This window comes from Schistocerca gregaria, chromosome 2 (assembly GCF_023897955.1).
Source record: "Schistocerca gregaria isolate iqSchGreg1 chromosome 2, iqSchGreg1.2, whole genome shotgun sequence".
NCBI classification, from domain to species: domain Eukaryota; kingdom Metazoa; phylum Arthropoda; class Insecta; order Orthoptera; family Acrididae; genus Schistocerca; species Schistocerca gregaria.
In genome coordinates, this window is record NC_064921.1 from 406,956,330 (window position 1) to 406,984,213 (window position 27,884).

Below are 27,884 nucleotides of genomic sequence, written 5' to 3' on the forward strand. Positions count from 1 at the left end.
CGCACATAAGATCTTTGTGTTGTTTTTTTTGCTTGCAGACATACAATCTTGCGACCTTGACAAATTTAAAACATTCTTTAAACTTAACTATTCTTTCGAAACTGACCATGAGTGAGAAATGTGGGAGCTGTTATAGGGTAGTGAGTAGAGGGATTTGTTGCCAATCTTGTAGGAAATATTTTCACTGGGGGGGATGCAGTGGGGAGAATGTTGGGAGAACAGAAGAGGCTCTCTCCTGGAACTGCAGAGTATGCAGTAGGAACATTTTGATTCGGGAGCAGGAAAGGAAAATCTGTGCCCTTCAGGCACAGTTGGAGGAAGCAAGGAAGGAACTGATAAGGATCAAGGGAAATAGGGGGGAGGAGGGTGGTTGGGAACTGGCAGCTGGTAGGAGGATAGGAAGAAAGAGAACGCGATCTGATAGTTTTATCATCAACACCAAAAACAGGTATCTGCCACTGCCAGAGTTAAGTGGAGAAGAGCCTCAGGTAGAACGAGGAGCAGGAAATGTGCAGCACACTTCAACCGAGGCCAAGAAGCCTAGGAATGTACAAAGTGTTAGGAAGAAGAATGTGCTGCTGCTAGGTAGTAGCCATGGGCGAGGTGTAGGCCCTCAGTTACAGGAAAGTTTAGGGGCAGCGTACCAGGCCACCAGTATCTTCAAACCAAATGCAGGGCTAAGTCATGTGATAGAGGACCTAGGGTCTTTATGTAAGGATTTTACAAAAGAGGACCATGTAGTGATAGTGGGTGGGGCGGGAAACAGTTTGGACAGGGATGGGGCATATGAAATAGGTGGTGACCTGGACAAGATAGCTTCCCTGACTCATGGCACCAATGTACACTTTGTTGAGCTGTTCCGGCGTCATGATCAGCCACGCCTTGATGGAGCTGTGAGGCGAATCAATGTGGGGCTGGGGATGGCTCTGAGGACGGCCAACTTTGATCATGTTTCTCTGGTGCCCGTCGGGACTATCAACAGATGGGGTTTCACTAGGCATGGCCTACACCTAAACAGGACTGGGAAGGGAAGATTGGTACAGCTGATTCATGAAAGTATAGGGGGTGGATCTCGGGCCACACATGGTCAAATACCTGTTGTCATAGGTAGGAAAAGTAGGTCTTTTTTAGGATAAATCCAGACAACAGGTTCCCCTGCCTAAAGAGTATCTCTAGCAGTTCAAAAAATACTGAAACAATCACTCACAAGACAGATTATAACACTTCAAAAATCACACATACCAGATGTCACAAATAAAAACAAACCATCGGAAAGAGTAACATGGGGCATTTCACAGACTTAACAATCCTCCATCAAAACATGCAATCAATAAAAAATAAAATACAAGCATTAGAAGTTGAGCTCCAATCTTTGAACTGCACAGTAGTTTGTATTACTGAGCACTGGTGTAGAGACACAGAAATCCAACATGTAGTATTATCATTGTATGAAAGGGCAAACTCTTACTGCAGAACTACTTGAAGGGGTGGAGGATCATGCATTTATATCAGAAAAGGAACACAGTTCAAATCTAGACATGACCTCAGTACAGTAAGTGAAGACAAACACATTGAAATATCAGCTATTGAATTATCAGGGCTCGATATCACCAAGAAATTAATCATTTTGTGTGTGTATAGATCTCCCAGTGGTAGTGTGGACACTTTTTTCAATAAATTAACAGAAGTTCTAGATAAAGTCTCAAGTACAAAGGTCAACATAATTCTGTGTGGGGACATAAACATCAACACTAATATCATAAATGAATCCAGCAGCACCTTCATAAATATCATTCAAAGTTTTGGCATGTCCCTATTGGTCAATAGTGCAACAAGGGTTACTACAATGACTGCATCAGTAATTGACCATGTGGCCACAAATATAGACAGGGAAAAATGTGATGTAGCTGTAAAAGATCTCGGACTATCAGACCATCTCTGTCAAATAACAACAGTAAAATCAGGCATCGAATCATTCCCTAAACTACAAGCCTATAAACGACATCTATCAGAAATCAAAATAAAAGATTTTTCAAAAGAACTAGAAAAACAAAGCTGGGATGAAGTGTATAAGGAAACCAATGTGAATATGAAATTCTCCAAATTCTCCACATTGTTTAAATTGAACTTTGAAACAGCATTTCCGAAAGTATGCATGACTGTATCAACATCTCACAAAAACAGATGGATAACAGCAGGTATTAAGAAGTCCTCCCAAACACTTAAACACCTCAGTTCCATGAAAAAGATTCACAATGATCCAGAATTCTTAAATTTCTATCATAGATACAAAAAGATTTATAGGAAGGTGCTGATTGCTGCAAAAAAGTCATTTAATGACAAAATAATATATAATGCAGAGAATAAAAGCAAAGCAGTCTGGGATGTTATAAAAAAGGAAACGGGGAGAGGCAAACAAACGCAGAATAACATACTGCTAAGGGAGGGGGATAAGGTAATAAATGATCCACAACACTTAGCAAACTATGTAAACGAGCATTTTTCAAGTATTGCAGAGAAGTTACAGCAAAAATTCCCCAAAACAAATATAACACCTGCAAAAATTGTTGCACTAGATACAATGATGTTACTTCCAACCACAGAGAATGAAGTCAATAAAACTGTTCAAAAGCTAAAAAATAAAAAGTCAGAAGGCTTAGATGATGTACCAATGTGTGTACTGAAACAATGCATAGGGATTATACAAGGCCCATTAACAAATATAATAAATGAATCCTTCACATCAGGGACATTTCCAGAGCAGCTAAAACAGGCAAGAGTTGTACCTTTGCTTAAGAAAGGTAATGCAGAAGACATAGAAAATTACCGGCCCATTTCCCTGCTGTCAGCATTCTCAAAAATAATAGAAGCAATTATGAAAGACAGATTAATGAATTATCTAAATAAATACAATCTTTTAAGCAAATCACAGTTTGGTTTTCGAAGTGGCAAAAATACGGAGTCAGCCATAGTAGAATTCACAAAAGTTGTACTTAATGCTGTTGATAAAGATGAGTGTGTCACAGGCATATTTTTGGATCTTTCTAAGGCTTTTGATACAGTCGACCACAAGATTCTATTAAATAAATTAGAAGCATTAGGAATAAGAGGGGTAGCTAATGACTGGTTTCGATCATACCTAACAGATAGGGTACAAAGAGTAGAGATAACACATGCTTCAAATAGATTTAAACATTTAGTAAAATACTTATCAGAACCAAAACATATTAATATAGGGGTTCCACAAGGTAGCATATTAGGACCAATACTATTCCTGATATACATCAATGACTTTCGCAGTAGTGTTACTCATGGTGAGAAAATTCTCTTCGCTGATGACAGCAATATTATAGTCACTGAGAGAACAAGAGAACTCCTTACCGAGAAAGCAAATGAAACTCTCAAGGAAGTTTACGATTGGTCAATAAGCAACAAATTGACATTAAACATAAAGAAAACTAATGCCATGAACTTCAGTTTGAAGAGGAAAAATGACAATGTTAAATTAAATGTAGATGGCACCTCTATAGACTGTGTAACAAATGCAAAATTTCTAGGAATGAATATTGACTCTCAGCTGAAGTGGTGCGAACACACAAAGGTACTTGCAAACAGAATGTCATCAGCATGTTATGCCCTTAGAATTCTATCATCTGTGTGTAACATGCAGTGTATTTTAATTACATATTATTCATATGTACACTCAATTCTTAGCTATGGCATTCTTTTTTGGGGAACAAATCCACAAAATATGAACACAATTTTCAAACTCCAGAAAAGAGCCATAAGAATAATAACCAGAAATAGTAGTCGAGCTCATTGTAAAGATCTGTTCAAAACACTGGGAATTTTAACTGCTCCATGTGAACACATTTACCAGTCAGTTGTACACATCAAAAGTAACATTGGCAATTACTGCACAAACAGCTCTGTCCATGACCATGCAACAAGAGATAGACTCAACTTACATTTACCAAGAAAAAATAAACATAAAACTCAAAACAGCATTTTCTACCAAGGAATAAAACTGTACAATAAATTACCAAAAGAGATTAAAGAAATTTCAAAAATACACTTATTTAAGAAGGCAGCTAAAAAGTACCTGTTATGCAATACATTTTATACATTGAAGGATTACTTAGATAAAGCAGAGTAGGGGTTTGATAAAAAAATGTTATACAAACAAATAATAATAATAATAATAATGATTATAAAACATACAATATTCCACATAACACCTTCACTTTATTATTTTTCTTCTTTTTTCCTTTCTAGAGACACTCTCCCCTCAAGCTATGCATAGCACAATACTAACACCTCTTCCTCTTTCTGAGCTCAACATCTCACTCATTATGAAGGGATGCTGACTCAGTTTTTCAGGATAGCAAATGGGAACTTGCAGTACAGAAAATGGCCCAAGGATCACCTGTGTGTGTGTGTGTGTGTGTGTGTGTGTGTGTGTGTGTGTGTGTGTGTGTGTGTGTGTGTGTATGTATGTAGTGAGTGAAGTGTTATGAAACAATGTGTGTATAGTGTGTGCAGTGACTGATAGTGAAATATGAGTGAATAGTGTGGCATTACATTATTTAATGAGTTATTTGTAAATAAAGTATTGTATACCAGGAGTAAAATCTAATGATTGTCTCTAACTAGAAGTCTGTAAATATATGTGTATACGAATTAGCTTATTGTAAATTGATCTAAGCTTGTAAATACTTTGACATGTCCTATATCCTTGTAAAAAGAGATCTACGGATGAATGAAACTACTACTACTACTACTACTACTATATTTTGACACATAATGTAATATACTTTTACGAATTTTACGAGTTGACTATGGAACATTTATTATTATTTTAAAATTAACACTATAATTGTAACTCTTTTTAAATAGAATTGTTCCATTTTCTGTTATTTACTGTGACTTAAATTTGTGTTAAACCAATGTGACTAGTAATTACGTATTAAATGCCTTTGGTCGCCGCTTAGGGTGTTGCTGTCTATTCACGTGATCTAAGTACGCTATTTAAGCCCATACGAAGGGTTAGTCTCGCATAGTTTCCTGCCGTTATGTAGACAGGAGTGACACCACCAGCAGTTGACCAATGGGTAACAGATTTTAAATTTACGTAATATTTACTGTTGTATAATAGAGCCTTTCTGACGGATATCTATAATTTCACAGTGTAGACGCCCAGAAGATGACCCCTACGTCGGGTTGAAACCGGTTGGCGGTATTATAACAGTAGTAAATGCGATTAAGTCTGTTACTGAATTATTGATTAATCCGACTAATCGCTGCTTCTCTCCACAACCATGTTGTCCAAAAACTCATGAAAGTTACAGTATAGACAACGGCACTCAGATGCCTCCAGTGGGGTGAGGGGTAGGGGGGGCGTCGAAACATTAACGTTCACTTAGGTGAGACAGGTGGTGGGCCCAACTACACTTGATCTGTCCACAATCCAACCAGCAGACAGTCACAGATCGACCGACCAAATGACTTGCATAAGAACTCAAACACCAAACTGTTACGGACGTGATTATCCACAGTGAAATATGTATTAAGCTGTCAAAACTACACACCATGTTGGACAGCGACGAAAGGTAAAGGAAAGGACGCTGCCTGAAATTACATTAGTGGTCAGGGCAAGTAACCAGAACACTAACGGCCGCAAGGCAGAAAATTCCGCTGCTGCACTGGAATTGTAGTGAACCAATATAGTTAATTCCATTACATGGCAGCCTGATTTCGCCACTACAAACACTCGGTGTTGCTCACAGAAAAAGCTCCCCAACAGTGAACCACCGAAACGAACGACACAACATGAACGGACTTGGCTTGGGTACTTAACACACCACTTCAGTTTGTCGTCGTTGGTCGGTGAACCACGAAGCTGGTAGCGATCGGACAGCTCCACACACGCTCCGACACTGCGCAGGGACCGCCAGCGGATCCACCTAACTGCACCACACGGAGATATCCTTCTTAGTCCGCATCAACCTACCGACTCCCTGTCAGTACGGCGACAACATTTAAAACTAGTTGTCAGTGGAAATGACACCAAAAACACACACAGTTTGAGAAACACTTTCACGAAGACTTGGAAGACACTCAGCAGTGGCTGAGCAATCACGAAGACAAATCTAGAGTCGATACACACACACACACACACACACACACACACACACACACACACACACACACAGATCCAACCCATAAGCGATCGGCGAGCCAATTCACATCGTCCAGTAGGACGACCGACCGACGATCCAAAACGACCGTGGCCCTGCTCAAGCGATGCTTGGCGGCAACGGTCGGACAAGCCATGGACATCCGGGCCTCATTGCTGCTCCAACCCGACTGAACTAGTGCCGCGTTCCAACTCCAAAACTGGCAGGTCCGAACTGCCATCCTGGCACGTTGCAACTGACTCCACGACAGACGACAGTTGGGAAGTAATAGCAGTGCAGCTAAGTGGCACGTGAGCGCTATATCGATAGGTGCTGTTGCTGATAGCAGACAAAGCAGAGACTCAGTGACAACAGAAACTGAAACTAACGTAACGAAGTGGCAACACGGAAAAAAAAGCCTGTAAAATAAGAGATGGTACGAGCACTAGCCAAGCATGGCTCAGTTTGTGTTATTTAAAAAGATTTTAGAGTTTTTAGATAAAAAATTGTCTTATTAGTTTTCAGAACACCTAGTAATAGGCGGACTAGCACATCCAAGGGAAATCTACTGGTGGCAGATATAGGCCTTAATTATAGGAAGAAATTTTTGAGAATATACGTTTGGAACACAGCGTTATATGGTAATGAACCAAACATATTGGAAGAATCGAAACAGAAAACAATCGAAGCGCTTGAAATTTGGTGCTACAGAAGACAGATTAAATTCAGATGAACTGATAATACAAGGAATGACGAGGTTCTCCACAGAATGGGCAACAATAGAAACATATAGAGTAGGAAACATTACGGAAAGAAGAGACTAGACGATACGATGCGTGAAGGCATAAGGAAAAGCCTTCATCATTCAGAAGGGAACTGTAGGAGAGTTGAAAGCTGTAGGGAAAGACGGAGATTGGAATAAATACAGCAAATAACTACCTAGACTAATTAGTTGACATTTTCTTCTCCTCTTTATATCAAACGATAATAACTGCCACCACTGATAGTGAAATGAAAAAGTCTTTTGTTGAATCTAATCAGAAATCGTTGTTGTCGTAAGACTCACAGCCACACATTTCTGTCTTTGCACCTGAGGGGAAGAGCCGAAAACTGGTTTGTTAAATAACATATTTCAGAAGTGTTGGATCAAAAGGCTCTGAGCACTATGGGACTTAACATCTATGGTCATCAGTCCCCTAGAGCTTAGAACTACTTAAACCTGACTAACCTAAGGACATCACACAACACCCAGTCATCACGAAGCAGAGAAAATCCCTGACTCCCGCCGGGAATCGAACCCGGGAACGCGGGCGCGGGAAGCGAGAACGCTACCGCACGACTCGAGCTGCGGACCAAAAGTGCTGTTTTTCTTTCATGACATTTAATATACTTTACCAAACACCAACGGACAAAGCGGTTAAAGATATTATATCAAATGAATACATGTAAAAAAATGTAAATGTCGTGTGACTAGGGCCTCCCGCCGGGTATGCCGTTCGTCGGGTGCAAGTCTGTTGATTTCACGCCACTTCGTCGACTTGCGCGTCGATGGGGGTGAAATTATGATTAGGACAACACAACACCCAGTCCCTGAGCGGAGAAAATCTCCGGCCCAGCCGGGAATCGAACCCTGGCTCTTAGGACTGATAGTCTGTCTGGCTGACCACTTTTTTGTGTTGGTCGTTTCGGACGTCACGTGACACCCGTTCAGGTTCGTTTGTTGGTCCTTCCATTCAGTTTTCTTATTACAGAGGACAACCAGCTCTGTGAGCGAACACGCTGGACTACCATGTCGGCATAATTTGTACTGCGGCCGGATAAAGATGACACACAGACACACACAAACATAGATACACTGTAAACACTAGCGCCATCACAAACCGAAGGTAACGGACGACCACTCAGCGGGGGCGGACATGTATACAAGCATCTAAGGTGCATACAAGTATCTAGGGCGATCTAACCCGGATTATTGCTGCAGTGATTTGGGTCGGACAGAAGATAGCGACTTGTAATTAACATAGTAACAAGTCGGTTTGTGACGTACACAAATAGAACGGAGAAGGTCGGAAACTTTAAAATGAGTCGTTGTATGTAGGTGTCACTTGTTCGGATGAGCCCTCTCGAATGAATTAGTGTGTGTGATATTAACAGTGTCCGAAGTCGTTCTATTGATTCCCTCGTATATCTCGCTCAGGTAGCGTAAGAACAAGAGAGATCAATGCACGATTGGAGGCAAAGAGTCATATCTCCCTGCTTTCTTCCTTTTTTTGTTTATTATTTTTTTTGTTTTTTTCGTTTTCATGATAACGTGGTGCAAAATACACTGTAAGGGGATCTCCATCACTTACAGTACTCGGCGTGCTCTGTATTGCCCTTTGTGCAGCTGGTGAACTGGATATTGATTCGCATGATTTCACTACCAGTGACTGTTGACGCAATGGCTGAACAGGAGTTGCTTGCCTGCGATATGAACAAGCCGGGCGATGGTAACTGTAACCTTGTATTCCCGTGGCTGGAACTCTACCACACATTTGTAGCAGATACGTGTTATCGCTGGCTATGAGCCTCCTACGGCAGTAGTTCTTCCTCCGCGGTGTTCACACTTCCTCAAGGTGTGGACAGGAGCCGATGCCGCGCTGCCGGAAGCCGTAAATCCAGAGTGACGCGAAAATTAGACTGTGTGTCAACCGAGGCGGCGCCACGTGCCATGTAAGCTGGCCTGCTTTCGCAAATAAATGGCCCATTTATCTGCGGAACTACGCAGCGAGCAAGAATGGGGACCATTAATTTTTAACAACCGTCGAATTTTGTAGGACATGAGTTGTCCGAAATTATATATGGGTCGCGTATCTCCAGCCGTATTTCTTCTGGGATCTGAAATTTAAATATACGGTGCTGTAAATTTCTGAAGGTTCACTGCGCTGGAGACCACAAAGTACACGCGTGTGTGAAAATGTGGCTCCTCGTGTAGGCACCAGCCATAAGGCGAAAAAACTCGGGAAACCTGTGATATAAATGTAGCGAGAACCCTCCCTGTTCCACAGCTGTTCCTACAGATACAAGAAGCGTAAATCGAGAGACTTACCTTGGTTCGTAAGTGCAACTACACTGTCCAGTCACATCAATATCACCATCTGTCGAAAGCCAGAATAACCACCTTTTGCACTGGCGAGATGTACAGAGAGAGAGTCATTGAGATTCTGGGAGAGACAAGCAGGGATGCGGAGCCATGCTGACTCCAGTGCTGTTACTAGCTGTGTTAGGTCTCTCGGTTGAGAATCCACCGAGGTGGTCCCACATGTCCTCGATTGGGTTCGAATCCGGGGAGTCTGATGTGCAGGTGAGTACAGTAAACAAATCCTGTTGCTCTTCATACCACGCACACACACTGCGAGCTGCGTGACACGTTGCGTCGTCATACTGGCAGATGCCTACTTGTCATGGAAAAGCATACTGTATGTAGGGGTGGACATGCTTCACAAGGATAGATGATATTGTGTCTTCCAGAATGATGAGACCACTCAGGGATGGCCACGATAATATTCCCCAGTCGATAACGCTCCCTACTCCGGTCTGGACCATTTTGACATTGTTGTAGGGTATTCAGTTAAGGCGTTTCACGCTGTCCGCTCCAGTGGCCATCTGTTACGATTAACCTTAAAACGTGATTAATCTGAAAAGGCCACCTGTCGCCAGTCAGTGGACGTCCAGTTGCAGTAATGGCGTCCAAGTCCCACCCTTCGTCCCTTCGTCGCCGATGACCAATAGTCATCTGCGTCTGCCGCGGAGGTCTATACGCAGTAACGCTCGCTGAAAAGTCATAGCGGATACCGTTGTTAGCAAACTTGATGCATCTGGTTCTACTCAACACTTGTTCGTCTATTCGCCCGGACGCTTCTCGGCACCAGTTATCGTTTACCCCTGTCGTCTACGACCCGTAGTGTCAAATAGCTGCCCGGCGCCGGTTTTGGACATTTTGTCGTGAATAGTATATTTTAACCACTGCGGCATGCGAACAATTTACACACTTAGCCGTTTGGGAAACGCTTCCAACCATGACCCGAAAGCCAATGATGATATCATTTCTGACGTAAGATAAATCGTTCCGTTTCCGTATGACGACAATGACTGCACTGTTTTTCCGTGTCCCCCCGCCAAGCTTTTTATAGGCTCCACTGCTACAATGGAACCTGCCGTCTGTGTGCCGTCCATCCACGTTGATGTCGAACAACCGCGGTGGTCAAATGGCTTCAGGCACTATGGGACTTAACATCTGAAGTCATCAGTCGCTTAGACTTAGAACTACCTAAACCTAACTTACCAAAGGACATCACACACATCCATGCCCGAGGTAGGATTCGAACCTGCGACCGTAGCAGCTGCGTCGTTCCGGACTGAAGCGCCTAGAACCGCTCGGCCACAGTGGCCGGGGACGATGGTCACCTTAATGTAACTGGTGTAATTATACACGATTATGAAAAATCTCCCAGTAGTTTTGTCGTCATTTAGTGACGCAGTATGTGTTTTCGCCATTTTTTCTGACTCGAGAGTGTGCACTTACTTGATCCTCTTTGGATCAACTTTTAGCGCCAAATAAAGGGAGACTATCTGATCATTCCTATCAGATAAAGGGGTTGACTGGCAAATAATATTTCTAATTTGAAACAAAAGGTGACACCGTGCATGGGGGCTTCATTAAATAAAATGCAAATAATTTTATTTTTAGTCGCTGTCTGTCCGGTTACGCAGTCTCGTAACCGGTTGAGCCTGAGCAGTATTAGTACTCAATCTGACTGCATAGAATAACAAGAAAGAATGAAACGAAATTTCCGTTAACACAACTGATTAATTAAGTCCCCAGCAATTATAAAAGCTACGAAACCACGAAGCACAAGTGTAACAGTTTTGTGTGTGGAAGTGTGATTCAACGTACACATCTGGCACGGTTCTTCCTCAATACGAAGAGATGCTTTAAACGCCATTTACAATAAAGTAATTAAAATACCAGAAATACTATGATTGACACATAGAAACCAGAATTACATTCTAATACAAGAACACGAGCCAGATGCTTTGTTGACTGAACCTGTGACCAAGAGGCATTGTTTTTTAGGACATCTGAAACAAAAATTTTCTTTACCATCATATATATTGACGAAAAATACACTTTGATCATTGCAACATCCCCATTCGAATAACATATGGTTTCTTGCCCAACAGAACAACTGCACACGACATGCTCACAACTAGTACTCTATCGACATCGTCTCAACAAGCACTGATCAAGCCTACCTCAGAACTACAACTGCCCATAACAACTTCTGAACTACAACTGTCAGTGGAGGCGGCTGAATAATACTCTTTGGCGCAATCTCTGGCGCTGTGACTCAGTGGAGCCACCTTTCAACTGTCGTTGGTAAATAGTAAGGTAAATGCTTCCGCAAAACCGATGCTACATGCAGATACAGTAGACAAAAGGGAAAAATCACAACTCTACAGCCAAATAATGTCACTTATGCACCTTTTCCATTAAATACAGCAGTTTTATTCCTGCCTTAATTTAGAAAATTCACCTGCTCCCTCCCATTCCGACAACGCACGTTACTTAGGAATTAAAATTAATATTGTAAGGTGTATGTCAGAACTGACCTCTACATAAAACAATGTATCCAACTTAACGCTATTCTTTGCATTGTGTAAGCACCCAGATATCGATAGTAACAATCTGAGGGCTGAATATGCTGGGCACGATTGTAAGAATTGTTGGGGGGGGGGGGGGGGCGAGATCTGTCTGCGAGAGTTCAAGAGTAGTGTCGGTCGAGAGCTCGGAGACAAAAGACGTGTCACGCTGCCCTCACGTCGGTGATAGAAGATCTTTCCGCACTCAAGGCCTGATTGCATTTATATAGCCAGGAGAGATATAAATAGCTTAACTACGCCTGAAGATGAAATTCAAGATAAAATTCACAAGAACAGCGCAAAAGCAATTGCAGTGTTAGGTTCGTGATTGTTAGCCCGAGTTTGCAATAGTCCCGTGTTTTGCTGGTCATTGAAATAAGCCTCTTTATCCTCCAAATAATAATTATTGTTCTCCACCTTTATATAATATGCTGTGGTTACTAAATGTTAATGTAACTTTCAAATTGAAATAATTTGAAAATCTGGAACTCAGCCATTATTGACACATACGTCATTAGTCACTGTCATTATTAGTACTTGTTCATCGTGATTCTGAAGTTTTCAATAGACTTAATGAATTAAATCCCTTCACCAAAGTTATTTAGTACTTAACAGGATCCAAGCAAACTCGTTTTTATTACATTTATTCTTAGTAACAATAACCTTTAGCCTCTGCTGCTGCATGCTGCTGCGCATTGCTGTAAACCACATGAGAAAAGGCAGTTATCTAAAGAGGTGAGTGTAAAATGTAGGGCCAAAGCAGAGACACGGACACATCACATCGTGTCATGTACTCTAGTAAATTCCGTTGCATAAGTCAGATTTTGGGTCACTTGTAAATTCTTGTTCAAAAACGCAGTCAGATAGCTTATCCAAATGTTAGTTTTACGCTTTTCGAGCAACGATCTGTTGAGGTCTTAAATACAGTGAAACTGACACTCATACAACATACACAGTATTATGGAGGTTAGATTCCTTTTACTGAAAGCTCAGGTTGCTTATCGAGTCCAGTTTCACTGACGAACATAGGTATATTAGGTTACATGTTTGCTGCATATACGTTACAATATTACCGCAGGGATTAGTGCAGAACAGTGTTTCACGGTGGAAGAAAAAGTACGTACGCTAGGAACTGAAACAAGTGTTGGCAAAACAGTAACGGAATTAAATTTGCCTAAAACTTGCGAAAATCAGTTTACGAGAGAAATGGTATTTGCAAACGGAGATCATATAAATTATAATCTACAGTCATATGAAAACGAGACATATTGAAAACAATAAGTAAACCTTTTTTATTTCAAAAGTAACCGCCAACACCGTTAACACACACACATCAAAAAAGTTTTGCAGCAACTTGGTTCTGAGAGTTCAGGAAATGTGCAGAAAACTAGAATAGAGATCAACATAAACATCATATCAGCCCTTTTATTGCTCATAAAAACCACACATTGCATGTGGTAGCACCACACATTGAGACCTTCATAGGTGGTGGTCCAGACTGCCGTACACACCGGAACCTCTAATACCCAGTAGCACATTCTCTTGCATTGATCCATGCCTGTATTCAAGCCATTATACAAGTTCATCAAGGCACTGTTGGTGCAGATTGTCCCACTCTTCAACGGCGACTCGGCGTAGATCCCTCACAGTGATTGGTGGGTCACGTCATCCATAAGCGCTTTTCAATCCGTCGCAGGCATATTCGAAAGGGTTCATGTGTGGAGATCATGCTGGCCACTGTAGTCCAGCGATGTCGTTATTCTGAAGGAAGTCATTGACAAAATGTGCACGATGGAGCGCGAATTGTCGGACATGAAGACGAATACCTCGCAAATATGCTGCCAATATGGTTGCAGTATCGGTCGGAGGACGGCATTGAAGTATCGTACAGCCGTTACGGCGCCTTTCATGACTACCAGCGGCGTATGTCGGCCCCACCTAATGCCACCTCAAAACAGCAGGGAACCTCCACCATGCTGCACTCGCTGAACAGTGTGTCTAAAGTGTTCAGCCTGACCGGGTTGCCTCCAAACACGGCACCGACGATTGTCTGGTTGAAGGCATATGCAACACTCGTCGGTGAAGAGAACGTGATGCCAATCCTGAGCTGTTCTGTTCGGCATGTTGTTGGGCCCATCTGTGCTGCTCTGCATGGTGTCGTGGTTGCAAAGATGGATCTCGCCACGGACATCGGGACTGAAGTTGCGTATCATGCAGCCTATTGTCACGGTATGAGTGGTAAGCCGACGTCCTGTGGCTGCACGAAAAGCATTTATTCAACATGGAGGCGTCCCTGTCAGAGTTCCTCCGAGCCATGGTCCGTAGGTATCAGTCATCTAGTGCAATAGTAGCCCTTGGGCGGCCAGAGCGTGGCATGTCATCGACAGTTCCTGTCTCTCTGTATCTCGTCCAAGTCAGAACAACATCGCTTCGGCTTACTCCGAGACGCCTGAACACTTTCGTTGTTGAGAGTCCTTCCTGGCACAAAGTAACAATGGGGACGCGATCGAACCGCGGGATTGACCGTCTACACATGGTTGAACTACAGACAACACGAGCCGTGTACCTCCTCCTTGGTGGAAAGACTGGAACTGATCGGTTGTCGGACCCCCTCCGTCTAATAGGCGCTGCTCATGTGTCGATGTATACATATTTGGTCGGGTTTAGTGACATCTCTGAACAGTCAAAGGGATTGTGTCTGTAATGTAATATTCACAGTCAACGTTTATTTGCAGGAGTTCTGGGAACCGTGGCGATTTTTGATGTGTGTATTTAGCGGACTATGGGACGATAGTCAGTGCCTTCATGTAAAACCGTTTTCAATTGCCTACGGAACAATGGTTGTACCCAGGTGTGCCACTTTTCGACAGAGGCATATCAACAGCCACTAATATCTTTCTTTCAGGCTCCAAAAATATGGAAAACGCATGGAGAAAGATCACAACTGTACGGAGGATAAGTAATGACTTCCTTGTGAAATTTCTGCCGCGTTGTCGAAACAACATAGGCAACACGTGGTCCAAGTGTATTGTTTCATAGTTGGATAAATGTATAACAGTTGCAGCGAAAGTTTTTGAATAAATAAGCGGTTTACTTACTATTTTCAATAAACCTCGTTCTCATCTGACTGCATCTGATGTTGCCTCATGCAGATTTGAACATGGTGGTCAATGTCTGAGGTGCTCTCTAATGAGCAACGCCCAAAAGAGCACGAGTGTGGTGACTCGAAATCCATTCCGATTCGATGCCTACGATCGCTTCAGGATGCTGCTAGCATTTCGGAACATTAAGTATTGGTGCCCCATAATCTTCTAACATGGAATCACGTTCGCAGAACATACGTGATTGACACCAAGAGAGACTCGTGAGAAGTGAGGCATCTGAGATGAGTGATCGAAAAGGGTGAGAGCGAAGCAAGTCAGATATCACCTCGGTCCTGGGGGAGTGATCTGTCTACCACTCAGCTGCGTCACAATACCGACACGTCTGCCTCTGCCGAGTACATGAACAAAGAGGGGGCGTCTGTTTTTTATCTTTCTGGACACAGAAAGTAGACTGATCCACCAAGGAGATGTATTCGTGAAGGGGCATCGTGTTACTTTTTTTTTTAACGGAAATGTTCCAGCAGATACCACTGCCACAACAGTGGTCATTTTGGTGTATTATAGCTTGATCAGAATGAACAAATTTTTGAAAAGAAGTTAATCTCCTAAATGCTTGAACCTGAGATGATGACTGTACAGAAACCCGTAAGATCGTTCTCCCATTTTCAGGAGCGTACTGATACGGCTACATGAATTTTAATATTTTTGATACCCGCGGGAGTAGCTTGGTTCAAATGGCTCTGAGCACTGTGGATCTTAACATGAGGTCACCAGTCCGATAGAACTTGGAACTACTTAAACGTAACTAACTTAAGGACATCACACACATCCATGCCGTAGGCAGGATTCGAAACTGCGACCTTACCGGTCGCGCGGTTCCAGACTGTCGTGCCTAGAACCGCCCGGCCACACCGGCAGGCTTTGGGAGTAGCCTATCAATTTATAGGAACTGTTAATTTAACAGTTATGTAACTGGATGGTGCTCGGGGGGAGGGAGGGAAAGGGAAGGAAAGAAAAGGGATTACTGATGTCATACGTATCGGGACACCTCACATACATATAAGTTAACACTTGATCAAAATTTTATAATAGTGTTCTTTCCACACTCATTCATTGGGGCTCTTTTTCTACTTCCAGCTTCATTTACACCAATTTTAGTAACTGACACTGTTTTGTTAACTTTTACATCTGTAAAAACCACTGACAAATGCAGAAGAAATATCCCATTCTTGTCGCAGCTGTAGCAATTAAACGGTATGAGGGGCGGGGTACTGGAAGGACCATCTGAGATGCAACTTTAGCAGCCAGCAGCTGTGGCCGAGCGGCCTTTGGCGCTGTAGTCCGCAACCGCGCTGCTGCTACGGTCGCAGGTTCGAACCTGCCTCGGTCATGGATATGTGTGGTGTTCCATGGTTAGTTAGGTTTAAGTAGCTCTAAGATTGAACGAAGTTTCGCACGTTTAATCAATTCCATTCTCTGGTAATTGTTATCAGTTTTATGTTGGTAGCAAATGAACTACTTACCAGTACCAGTAAGGTACTGTTGCTCATTCACCCAGAAGATGCGGGAGAGTTCTATACTCCTCTCTCTCCGTCCGAAGAGGCCTTAAGGGCCCAACGCTTCCTAGCCACTGCTGTATCATCTTCCGCTCATAGGCGTGACTGAGTGTAATATGAAGGAGCACGTCGTCAGCACACCACTTTCTCGGTCGTTGTCAGTTTTCGTGACCGGAGCCGCTACTTCTCAGTCATTTAATTTGTCAACTGGACTCACAAGGGCTGAATGAATCACGTTTGCTACCAGTGCCCGGAAGACTCGGACAGTCACGTAACCAAGTGATAGCCACGCCCGACAGCGCTTAACTTCGTTCATCTGTCTTCACGGATGTTACTACTTCTGCGAGGCCGTCTTCAGAATTCACCGCTTTACAATTTTGTTTCGTGTCTGTATATACTAATCGACTTAATGCATACTTAACAGTAATTCGGAAAAATATCTTTACTGTGAGAAGAGAAAGTAGGCAGTATTTCCATAAATAGATATTCATAAACATTCAGATTTTTACTCAGCAGCGTCCATTGGGAAATGTCATGTCTTTCCCTTAATCAAATTGGTTCATCCAGTATCAATAAAATAAGCGCGCATATATGCACAGTAAACCGTCACGTCAGTTGCGGGAAAAATCTTTAATATACCTTTGTTTAAAAGCCAAGCTTTTCAATAACATAATAAGCTATCCAGAAATTTACCTAACCAGCAGCTTTCCCTTTAGACAATATTTTCCCATTTACACTGACTTCTCTACGAGTTTCATGAGAAAAATTCAGTTCGAATTCTGTGTATCCGTGTTGCAAACGAGAGCCACAGTTTGTATAACTATTTCGTATTTCATTCTTATTAAATAATTCCAAGTGTATCATTTCCAGTTGATATAGCCTCCCTATCAGTGAAACTCAGTACACAATTTCTCGTCCCTTCCATAATCATGTGGACTTATTTCCTGCACTGTAAAACATCTACATCTACATTTATACTCCACAAGCCACCCAACGGTGTGTGGCGGAGGGCACTTTACGTGCCACTGTCATTACCTCCTTTTTCTGTTCCAGTGGCGTATGGTTCGCGGGAAGAACGACTGTCTGAAAGCCTCCGTGCGCGCTCGAATCTCTCTAATTTTACATTCGTGATCTCTTCGGGACGTATAAGTAGGGGGAAGCAATATATTCGATACTTCATCCAGAAACGCACCCTCTCGAAACCTGGCGAGCAAGCTACACAGCGATGCAGAGCGCCTCTCTTGCAGAGTCTGCCACTTGAGTTTGCTAAACATCTCCATAACGCTATCACGGTTACCAGATAACCCTGTGACGAAACGCGCCGCTCTTCTTTGGATCTTCTCTATCTCCTCCGTCAACCCGATCTGGTATGGATCCCACAACTATGAGAAATACTCAAGTAAAAGTCGAACGAGTGTTTTGTAAGCCACCTCCTTTGTTGATGGACTATATTTTCGCCAATAAATCTCAACCTGGTACCCGCCTTACCAACAATTAATTTTATATGATCATTCCACTTCAAATCGTTCCGCACGCATACTCCCAGATATTTTACAGCAGTAACTGTTACCAGTATTTGCATATAATCATACAATAAAGGATCCTTCTTTCTATGTATTCGCAATACATTACATTTACAATATAAACGTTGCGGTGGGTAGCGTTAATTAGGTTTTTTTAGCTGAAAGACCAGTTGCACGTCTATTATTAAGATTTATTAGGTGACTGTAACGCAAAGAAATATTGTTCAGGCTATGCGAACGCACATTTGCTCATATTTGTTTCATGATGTGAATCGCTGGAACGAAGAAATGTATGCCAGTCAGTATTTCATGTCGGTAACTTCCTTCAGCTTAACAACCAAGCCGCCCAACACTCTACGCACTCTTCACTGTCACCTACACTCAACTCGTACACTTCATACCCAACACCTACGGTTCGCGAAGGAAGGGTTGCAGCGAATGTGGAGTACGACATTGTTTCTCATTAGGCTGCTGTAACTAAATGTGAATCTGCATCAAACAACAATTCAATGTGACATAAACTCCTCTACACCACCATACATCACTACAGTTACTTTCACTTGCCATGCAATAAAACGTACGCTACTCTTTTCCAGGTCATTTTTTAACTTAATACACTCCTGCAAATGGAAAAAAGAACACATTGACACCGGTGTGTCAGACCCACCACACTTGCTCCGGACACTGCGAGAGGGCTCTACAAGCAATGATCACACGCACGGCACAGCGGACACGCCGGGAACCGCGGTGTTGGCCGTCGAATGGCGCTAGCTGCGCAGCATTTGTGCACCGCCGCCGTCAGTGTCAGCCACTTTGCCGTGGCATACGGAGCTCCATCGCAGTCTTTAACACTGGTAGCATGCCGCGACAGCGTGGACGTGAACCGTATGTGCAGTTGACGGACTTTAAGCGAGGGCGTATAGTGGGCATGCGGGAGGCCGGGTGGACGTACCGCCGAATTGCTCAACACGTGGGGCGTGAGGTCTCCACAGTACATCGATGTTGTCGCCAGTGGTCGGCGGAAGGTGCACGTGCCCGTCGACCTGGGACCGGACCGCAGCGACGCACGGATGCACTCCAAGACCGTAGGATCCTACGCAGTGCCGTAGGGGACCGCACCGCCACTTCCCAGCAAATTAGGGACACTGTTGCTCTTGGGGTATCGGCGAGGACCATTCACAACCGTCTCCATGAACCTGGGCTACGGTCCCGCACACCGTTAGGCCGTCTTCCGCTCACGCTCCAACATCGTGCAGCCCGCCTCCAGTGGTGTCGCGACAGGCGTGAATGGAGGGACGAATGGAGACGTGTCGTCTTCAGCGATGAGAGTCGCTTCTGCCTTGGTGCCAATGACGGTCGTATGCGTGTTTCGCGCCGTGCAGGTGAGCGCCACAATCAGGACTGCATACGACCGAGGCACACAGGGCCAACACCCGGCATCATGGTGTGGGGAGCGATCTCCTACACTGGTAGTACACCTCTGGTGATCGTCGAGGGGACACTGAATAGTGCACGGTACATCCAAACCGTCATCGAGCCCATCGTTCTACCATTCCTAGACTGGCAAGGGAACTTGCTGTTCCAACAGGACAATGCACGTCCGCATGTATCCCGTGCCACCCAACGTGCTCTAGAAGGTGTAAGTCAACTACCCTGGCCAGCAAGATATCCGGATTTGTCCCCCATTGAGCATGTTTGAGACTGGATGAAGCGTCATCTCACGCGGTCTGCACGTCCAGCACGAACGCTGGTCCAACTGAGGCGCCAGGTGGAAATGGCATGGCAAGCCGTTCCACAGGACTACATCCAGCATCTCTACGATCGTCTCCATGGGAGAATAGCAGCCTGCATTGCTGCGAAAGGTGGATATACACTGTACTAGTGCCGACATTGTGCATGCTCTGTTGCCTGTGTCTATGTGCCTATGGTTCTGTCAGTGTGATCATATGATGTATCTGACCCCAGGAATGTGTCAATAAAGTTTCCCCTTCGTGGGACAATGAATTCACGGTGTTCTTATTTCAATTTCCAGGTGTGTATATCCTATACGTGTTCACTGTAGGCTGAATATCGTTTGTTTAATGTACTTGAATATTTACATTTATAATATTTTTTTTTCATACATGGGTGACAGTAGCAAAGAACATTCACAGTTATGTGTGCTTTAAAATGTTCTTGAAGAGACAGAACCGTGAAGGTTTAGTATCCTGTCTAGGACAAGACCATCGGAGACTAACGACGAAAACGGGTGGGTCGGAGCAGGTGGACGGAATAAGTCTGTCATTTTCATGAAAACCTTCCAGAGATTCGCTTGAAGACGAGTATGGGAATCCCGTATAATATGGATTTGTCTGAGTTGACGGTAATTTGAACGGCACCTTCATAGCTTATTCATAAGAAACGGATAAGCATATTATCTAATAGCTGCATTGTAGATTAATAACGGGCAGATTTCAGTTAGATTACATCAAAGTCTGCCAAAGATCACGAAATCAGATACTGAATTGTAAAACGTACGCAAGAGCTGAAATAGACTCGGATCACAACTTAGCAGTGATGAACAACAGGTTGAACTTTAAGACACGTCAGGAAGCATCAGTGCCCAGTTGGGTGGGATACTGAAACCCTAAGGAACGAAGACATCGCTTGTAGTTCTCTGAGGCTGTAGATAATGCAATAAGGAGTAGCTCGGTACGCAGTTCAGTTGAAGAGGAAGAGGAATGGACATCTCTAAAAAGGACAATCACTGAGGGTGTAAAGAAAACATGCTTACAAAGAAGGTAACCTAGGGTTACAGAATAAACACTTAAGTTCATCGATTAAAGAAGGAAGTAAAAAAAAGGTTTAGGTACTTTTGGAATAAATAAATACAACTCATTTAGGAATGAAATTAACTGAAAGTGCATAGATGCTAAGGCATAATAGCTACATGACAAAAGGGAAAGAAATCGAAAAAGAAAAGATAGTCGGAAGTACACAATCAGCATGTAGAAAAGTCAAAACAACCTTCGGTGAAATTACAAACAAGGATGGTAACATCAAGAGGGGAATGGAAGTTCAACTGTTAAATGCAGGGACAGCTGATAGGTGGAAAGAGGACACTGAAGGTCTATTGGAGAGGACGTGACTGATGACGTGATAGAAGAAGAAACGAGAGTCAATATTGAAAGAGTCGGGGATCAAGTATTAGAATCAAAATTTAAAACAGTTTTGAAGACTGAAGATCGAACAAGGCAGATGGGATTGCTAATACGCCATCAGAATTTCTAAAATCATTGGGGGAAGAGTTAACAAAACGGCCACCTAGATGTGTAGAATGTGTGCGGTATAGTATTAGACATTCGGAAAAATATTATCCACACAATTACGAAGATTGAAAAAGTCAATATGTGCGAAAATTATCACCAAATCAGCTTAAAATCTCATGCATCTAAATTTCAGGCGAGTACAATCTACAGAAAATGGAAAAGAAAACCGAAAATGTGTTACCGGCCGTTGTGGCCGAGCTGTTCTAGGCGCTTCAGTCCGGAACAGCACGACTGCTACGGTTGCAGGTTCGAAACCTGCCTCGAGCGTGGATGTGTGTTACGTCTTTAGGTTTGTTGGGTTTAAACAGTTCTAAGTTCTAGGTGACTGATGACCTCAGAAGTTAGGTCCTATAGTGCTCAGAGCCATTTGAACCAGTATCCTTCCGTCTGGCAGAGCATGTGTGTCCCCAGCGTACAGAATGTGTAACGAGAGTAAATCGAAGTAAGACAAGTAATGAGAACTAGCAGAAATGAGAACAGCAGTAAACTTGACATCAGGATTGTTGATCGCGAAATGGATAAAGTTAAGGCACTCTTATAACTAAACAACAAAATATCCCACGACGGAGAGAGTAAGGAGGACATCAAAATCAGAGTAACACAACCTAAAAGCGCATTCCTGGCTGAGAGAAGTATACACGGACCTTAATCTGACGAAGAAATTCCTGGGGACTCACGTTTGGAGTACAGCTTGTATGGCAGTAAAACATAGCCTTTGGGAAAACCGCAACAGAAGAAAATCGTTGCATTAGAGATGTGTACGAACGCATGCTTTCGCGGCGATATCCGTTAATAAAATATTCTCGGGTTTTAAGCCGCGTCAAATGGTTTACTGCCCACGAGCTTTCGGCGAAGAGCTCCTCTGCCATTGTCAACTGGATGACTTCGTGTGGTTGTCATTGCCGTGCTTATATAGCGGCGCAGTCGGTCGTGACGTCGCTCGTAACGTCACTGATGCTCGGTCCCGCACCATATATGGTAATGTTTTGACCGGTCGACCGCAGGGCCCGCTTCAACTCCCTCAACACCGGATGCACGCCGTACTCAGCTGCAGCCCACCGTCTCTATTGAGGTGTCAGAACTTCTAATTGTTATGAACTCGTTTATCACGTTATCCCAGAAGCCATTAGTCCGTTTAATAATAGACGTCTTATCGAATGCAGTTCGGTGTCCGTTTTCCAGAGCATGTTCTGCTACAGCTGACTTTTCAGGATAGCGTAGATGGATGGTAACACCTTTCATGTTCTATGCAGCGCTGTTCAATAATGCGAATAGTATGGACGACATAGAACAGCTCACATCCACACGGTATCACGCAAATTCCTGGCGTAATGAGGCCTCCGTCGACTTTATAGATTTCTTTTGTTGCCGGATATTTGCGGAGGCATGAAGATTGTGTCTATTTTATGCCTCTTCAGGAGCCGACTAATCTTTCCTGTTGTCGAACCACAAAACGGTAACAACGCAACCGGCTTGGTGTCTTCTTCAGAGGTCTTCTTCCTTTGAAGCTTGGATGACACTGCTTGTGAGATATGTTTGTCGTTGTAACCGTTTTCCTTAAAAACTTTGCGTAAGTGACTCTGTAACACCATAGCTCTAATACTCCAATGATTTGTTTTGCTTTTGTGTCATTTAATATTACACCGTTAAGCTTCTGTAAATGTGTTTGATTGAATCGATAACACAAAATTGTATACTCCTTTCTTTGTTTAAAACTTTGATGTTGTGGCTTGATTCTATGCAAAGTAGTGTATCTGTCATTTAAATTCTTTGTCCCATTTGGAGGGAACAAAACTTACTGTATATAATTGTAATTTCTGTGTGAATAATTTTTTGTAGAAACACTAATATGTGCAAATGGTCTGTTTTGTTTAAACTATTTGTTTGCTGTTATGTAAACTGCTGATCCTCACTTATGGTTCTTAGTTAGATTGTATGTAAAAGTTGTTGTGATTCCCCTCGGGAATGGAACTGTGTAGTGCGCGCAAATTGTGGTTGGCCTAGGTAGAAAAGTCGGGGGCGAGCCACCAGTTGGGGACGAGCTACCAAACTGTGCGTTGCCATGTAAAAGATGCATATTGTGCTGGTTCCGAGAGAGGCTCTTTCTGCTACTTTCCAATGCCTCTGATGGATTGATAAATAGCTGGAACTATTCTGGAATTTGCATGTGTCATCGCCACCAAGAAATGACAGAGTCGAGCAATTCTACCTGCAATTTCAACTACCAACATGCAATCGTCACCACATTGCGCAATCACTGTAATGGAGCACTATAGTAATGTACACTGAAGGATCAGCTAAGTGGATGTGTTAGTGTGCTCAAATATAAGGTAATTTATAACTGAATTTATGTACCTACCTTGATTTTTCTTATCATAACACCTCTCAGGTTCCCCTCCGTTTCAACTGAAGTGATTTCCGAGTGTGCTTACTGAAACAACATTAAAGCCCAGTGTTTTGATAATTGATGCCTCTTGAACATAGTAAAAAGAAAGTTAAAGTTAATGATCCTTCATGAAAGTAATTTTCCTAATAAAACTGCTTATTAATGTATTGTTGCCAACTTCAAATTAAGAGTTCGTAAGACTGAGGCTTATAAAGTTTTGCTTAGTAAATGATCACATTACTGCCTGTTGTAAATCTCAGAAGGTGAGTCAGTGTCTTACATATATGTTAATTTTGACTCTCAATGTAGTAAAAGTGGAAAACTGCAGTGTGAAAAGTTATATACTCATGTTTGATAAGTGTTTGTCTCTCTTGTGTATTGGAAGTTCATATTAATAATATAACAGGATCCACAGTATGCCGATTGTGTTAATGCTAGGTAACAAGTAATGGGAAGACCACTAATTATGAAAAACATTATTTCCTTATATAGTGAGAAGCAACCTGTTAGTGGATTCTAATTAACTTTCATTTTAAATATTAAAGTATTTAACTGAGAGAGACTTAACCTATATCCAGTAAATGATTCTGTAGTGACTAGTAATAATAACGTTATAAAAACCATTCAGTTCGTGTAAGCCCCGAAAGTAATAGTGTGTTTCGGTATCCGTTATAATTTTGCAAATAGTTTGTGCTGCTCCAGTTGTTAGCTTCTATCTTAAAACATACGTATGTGTCAAGAGTTCACTGCACTCGCGTGTGAGAAAGTATAGGTCGTGTTTATCCATTAAAGTAACTAATAACTATTTTCTTGAACAAGAACGTTAATCATTCTCTTGCCTAGTTAGGCTGGCGACTGTTTTCTTTACCCGTTAAACAGTGCAGATAGGCAAAATTTTGTTTGTTACTGTTCAAATAATTACTTAATTCTGACTTTCACTTCCGATAAGCCATCTCCGTTAGGTACAACACGGTCAACACAACAAAATTCCTTTCAGAGGGTAACACTGCTCTGTTGCGTTGTACCATAATTGCTTTAATAAGTTTGTTTTATTTCACAACTTGCCTTAAGGTTATGGTATTGCAGTAGCATACAGACAAAAGTGTTATAACTCAATTCTCTCGGCAAGTTTTCAGCGTCTTAGACGGTTTCAGATCGATACACTAAGGTCCTTAGAACTCTTTCTGTGCTGGGTGATGGAAGCTGGTGGCGGACAAGCACGTCCAAGAACGGCAGGGAACCCTGCTTCTCTACTTCCGTTGTGAAGCTGATGTGGTCCTGGATGCTGTTGAGATGCTCCAGGAACTCTCCAAACTTTTTTGTCCATGTGGACAAATGACGAAGGTATCGTCGACGTAGTGATAAAAACACCTCGGCTTTGCAGGTGCCGTGTCCAGAGCGATGTCTTCGAAGTGCTCCATAAAGAGGTTGGCTACTACTGGAGCTAATGGACTTCCCATCGCCGCGCCGTCAGTTTGGTTAAAATATTCTCCATCATGTAAGGTATATGAGGACGTCAGATTGTTGGTAAGGCGGGTACCAGGTTGAGATTCATTGGGAGTGTCCTTCGAAAATGTAGTCCATTAACAAAGGCGGTGGCTTACAAAACACTCGTTCGACCTATACTTGAGTATTGCTCATCAGTGTGGGATCCGTACCAGATCGGTCTGACGGAGGAGATAGAGAAGAACCAAAGAAGAGTGGCGCGTTTCGTCACAGGGATATTTTGTAACCGTGATAGCGTTACGGAGAAGTTTAGCAAACTCAAGTGGCAGACTCTGCAAGAGAGGCGCTCTGCATCGCAGTGTAGCTTGCTCGCCAAGTTTCGAGAGAGTGCGTTTCGGGATTAGGTATCGAATATATTGCTTCCCCCTATTTATACGTCCAGAGGAGATCACGAATGTAAAATTTGAGAGATTCGACCGCGCACGAAGGCTTTCCGACAGTCGTTCTTCCAGCGAACCATACGCGACTGGAACAGAAAAGGTAGGTAATGACAGTGGCACGTAAAGTGCCCTCCGCCACACACCGTTTGGAGAATGGATGTATATGTAGATGCAGATGCAGAGTGTGCTTAAAGAATTCCACGACGGTGTCGTCAAAGAGCTGGGATAGCAAGTGAATAGTGTCTTTAATGGAGACACACGTGAATAAAGAAACCACATCGAAGTTGAGCATAATATCTCCTTCAGCAAGTCACAGACTTTTAATCCGATTGATGAAGTCCGCCGTATTCTTTATATTGTGTCCACAGTGTCCAGATTTTTAGTAGGTTTGTAGGTCGGCAATCCAATGGTACTCACTGTCGGCCTCAACGGTGCGTCCTTCTTCCCAAACGGTCATCGCTGGAAGAGAATACTATTAAGAACCTCCTCGTCAAGGCACTCAGGCCGCCCACGTTCTATGGTCTGCCGAAGGTGCATAAGAAGGACTGTAGAAATAAAGGGGTTTGAGGTGAATAAATCGTTGAGCCATGTTCGTAGCGCATTTTCATCCGGGAAGGAAGTTCTTTGCAGTACGTTTGATAGAGAGCGGAAAAGTTGAATATCTATGAGCTGAAGATAGATGTATAAGGTGAGTGTAGAACGACTTCCAAATGCAGCGCCCGTGGGCACGTTTTCTGTCAGTAAAGAAGAATGCGTTGGCAAGATGACTCGTTTGAAGAAAATAAATGGCAGCAGTGATGGCTGCACCACGGGGAAACAATTCGTAGTACATCGAACCGTCGCTTTTGCAACAGATGCATAATACTATCTTCTGTGGATGCGCGCAGGTCTTTTTACGGCTACTTGCTGCTTTGGGCTCAGCCATTCCTCTCCTTTCCTTATGTTAGCAAAAATATACCATTTCTCGTCATCAGAACGATAAGGAATACGAATGGTTGGTTTTATTCACGATCCAATTTGTAACGTGCAGGCAGTGGTGCCCATATGGCGACCCGCTGATTTTTAGCTTTTTATCTACACAAATGATTTTTGAACCCACCCCACTGCATACAAATGTCACACGATGACGGAATGCCCACAGTTCATCTCGTTCGCCAGATCTAGAGTACAATCAAGTGTATCTTTGTAGATTAATGCGTTTAAGCGATCTTCATCAAACGCCGAAGATCTTCCTGAACGTGGAGAGTTGCTAATGTCAAAACGATTCTCCTTAAAACAAGAAAACCAGTTTCTTCCAGTACTCTGGCATTATCCCCACACAAGACACAAATATTTCTGGCTGCCTCCGCTGCTGTCATCCCTCTACTGAAATCATACAGAGGAATACGTCGGAAATGTTCCGACCTCTGCACTTGGCACTCCATTTTCTAGGTTCCACATTTACATTCACTATCTTCAAGTGTTAAAATGATGATAAGGAAACTCAAATGGCAACAGTGACAACAAATAAAAAAAATGACAATCGACAAATAAACCCATTGTAACCGGAGTACCAACGTGCAGGACAAACACGTTATGAACTTACGCACCAACCTAATATTTATTGTTACCTTGTGTCAAAAAAGTAGACCAACGTAATTGCTTCCAAAGGGGGAAGATTAACATTCTAAGTTTGAATGAATAATGACTATTGTCTGCAGTATTTTACATAATGAGAAATACTCCTTTGCCTGTTACATTGTGACAGGCAAAAATTAAATTCTGCGTTATTACATGTTCAGTTTGCGCTGATTTCGTTGAAATCCTTATTTAGTATCTCAGTGAGCAACACCTGGTTTCATATTATTTGGGCTAAATGTTTGTGAATTACTACTAATCTGTATAACTGAAGTTGTAGAAAGTAGAACAGTACTTTCAATGCATAGGAAATACGCTGTTCAACGAATTCTTTATTCAGTAGACTTGATCACTGATTTTTCTCGGTACACCTCCACGATGCTTTGTGGTTATAACAACTATTACTCATATCCGAATATTGTAGCAAGTACCGAAACATTTTATATATGATAAATCAGTGAGCAAGTAGTGTTGAATAGAAGGATCTATTGTAAATGAAAAAAAAAGTGTAGCGTTATACCGCAACGCCACGCTAGAAAATTGTAGCGAAGAAGATCGATGCTTGGTGCAGGGATTCGTAATTGATGCCTAAACAGGTTGAAAGATCGATTGTTGTATTATTACAATGTCCATTACAATTGCTACA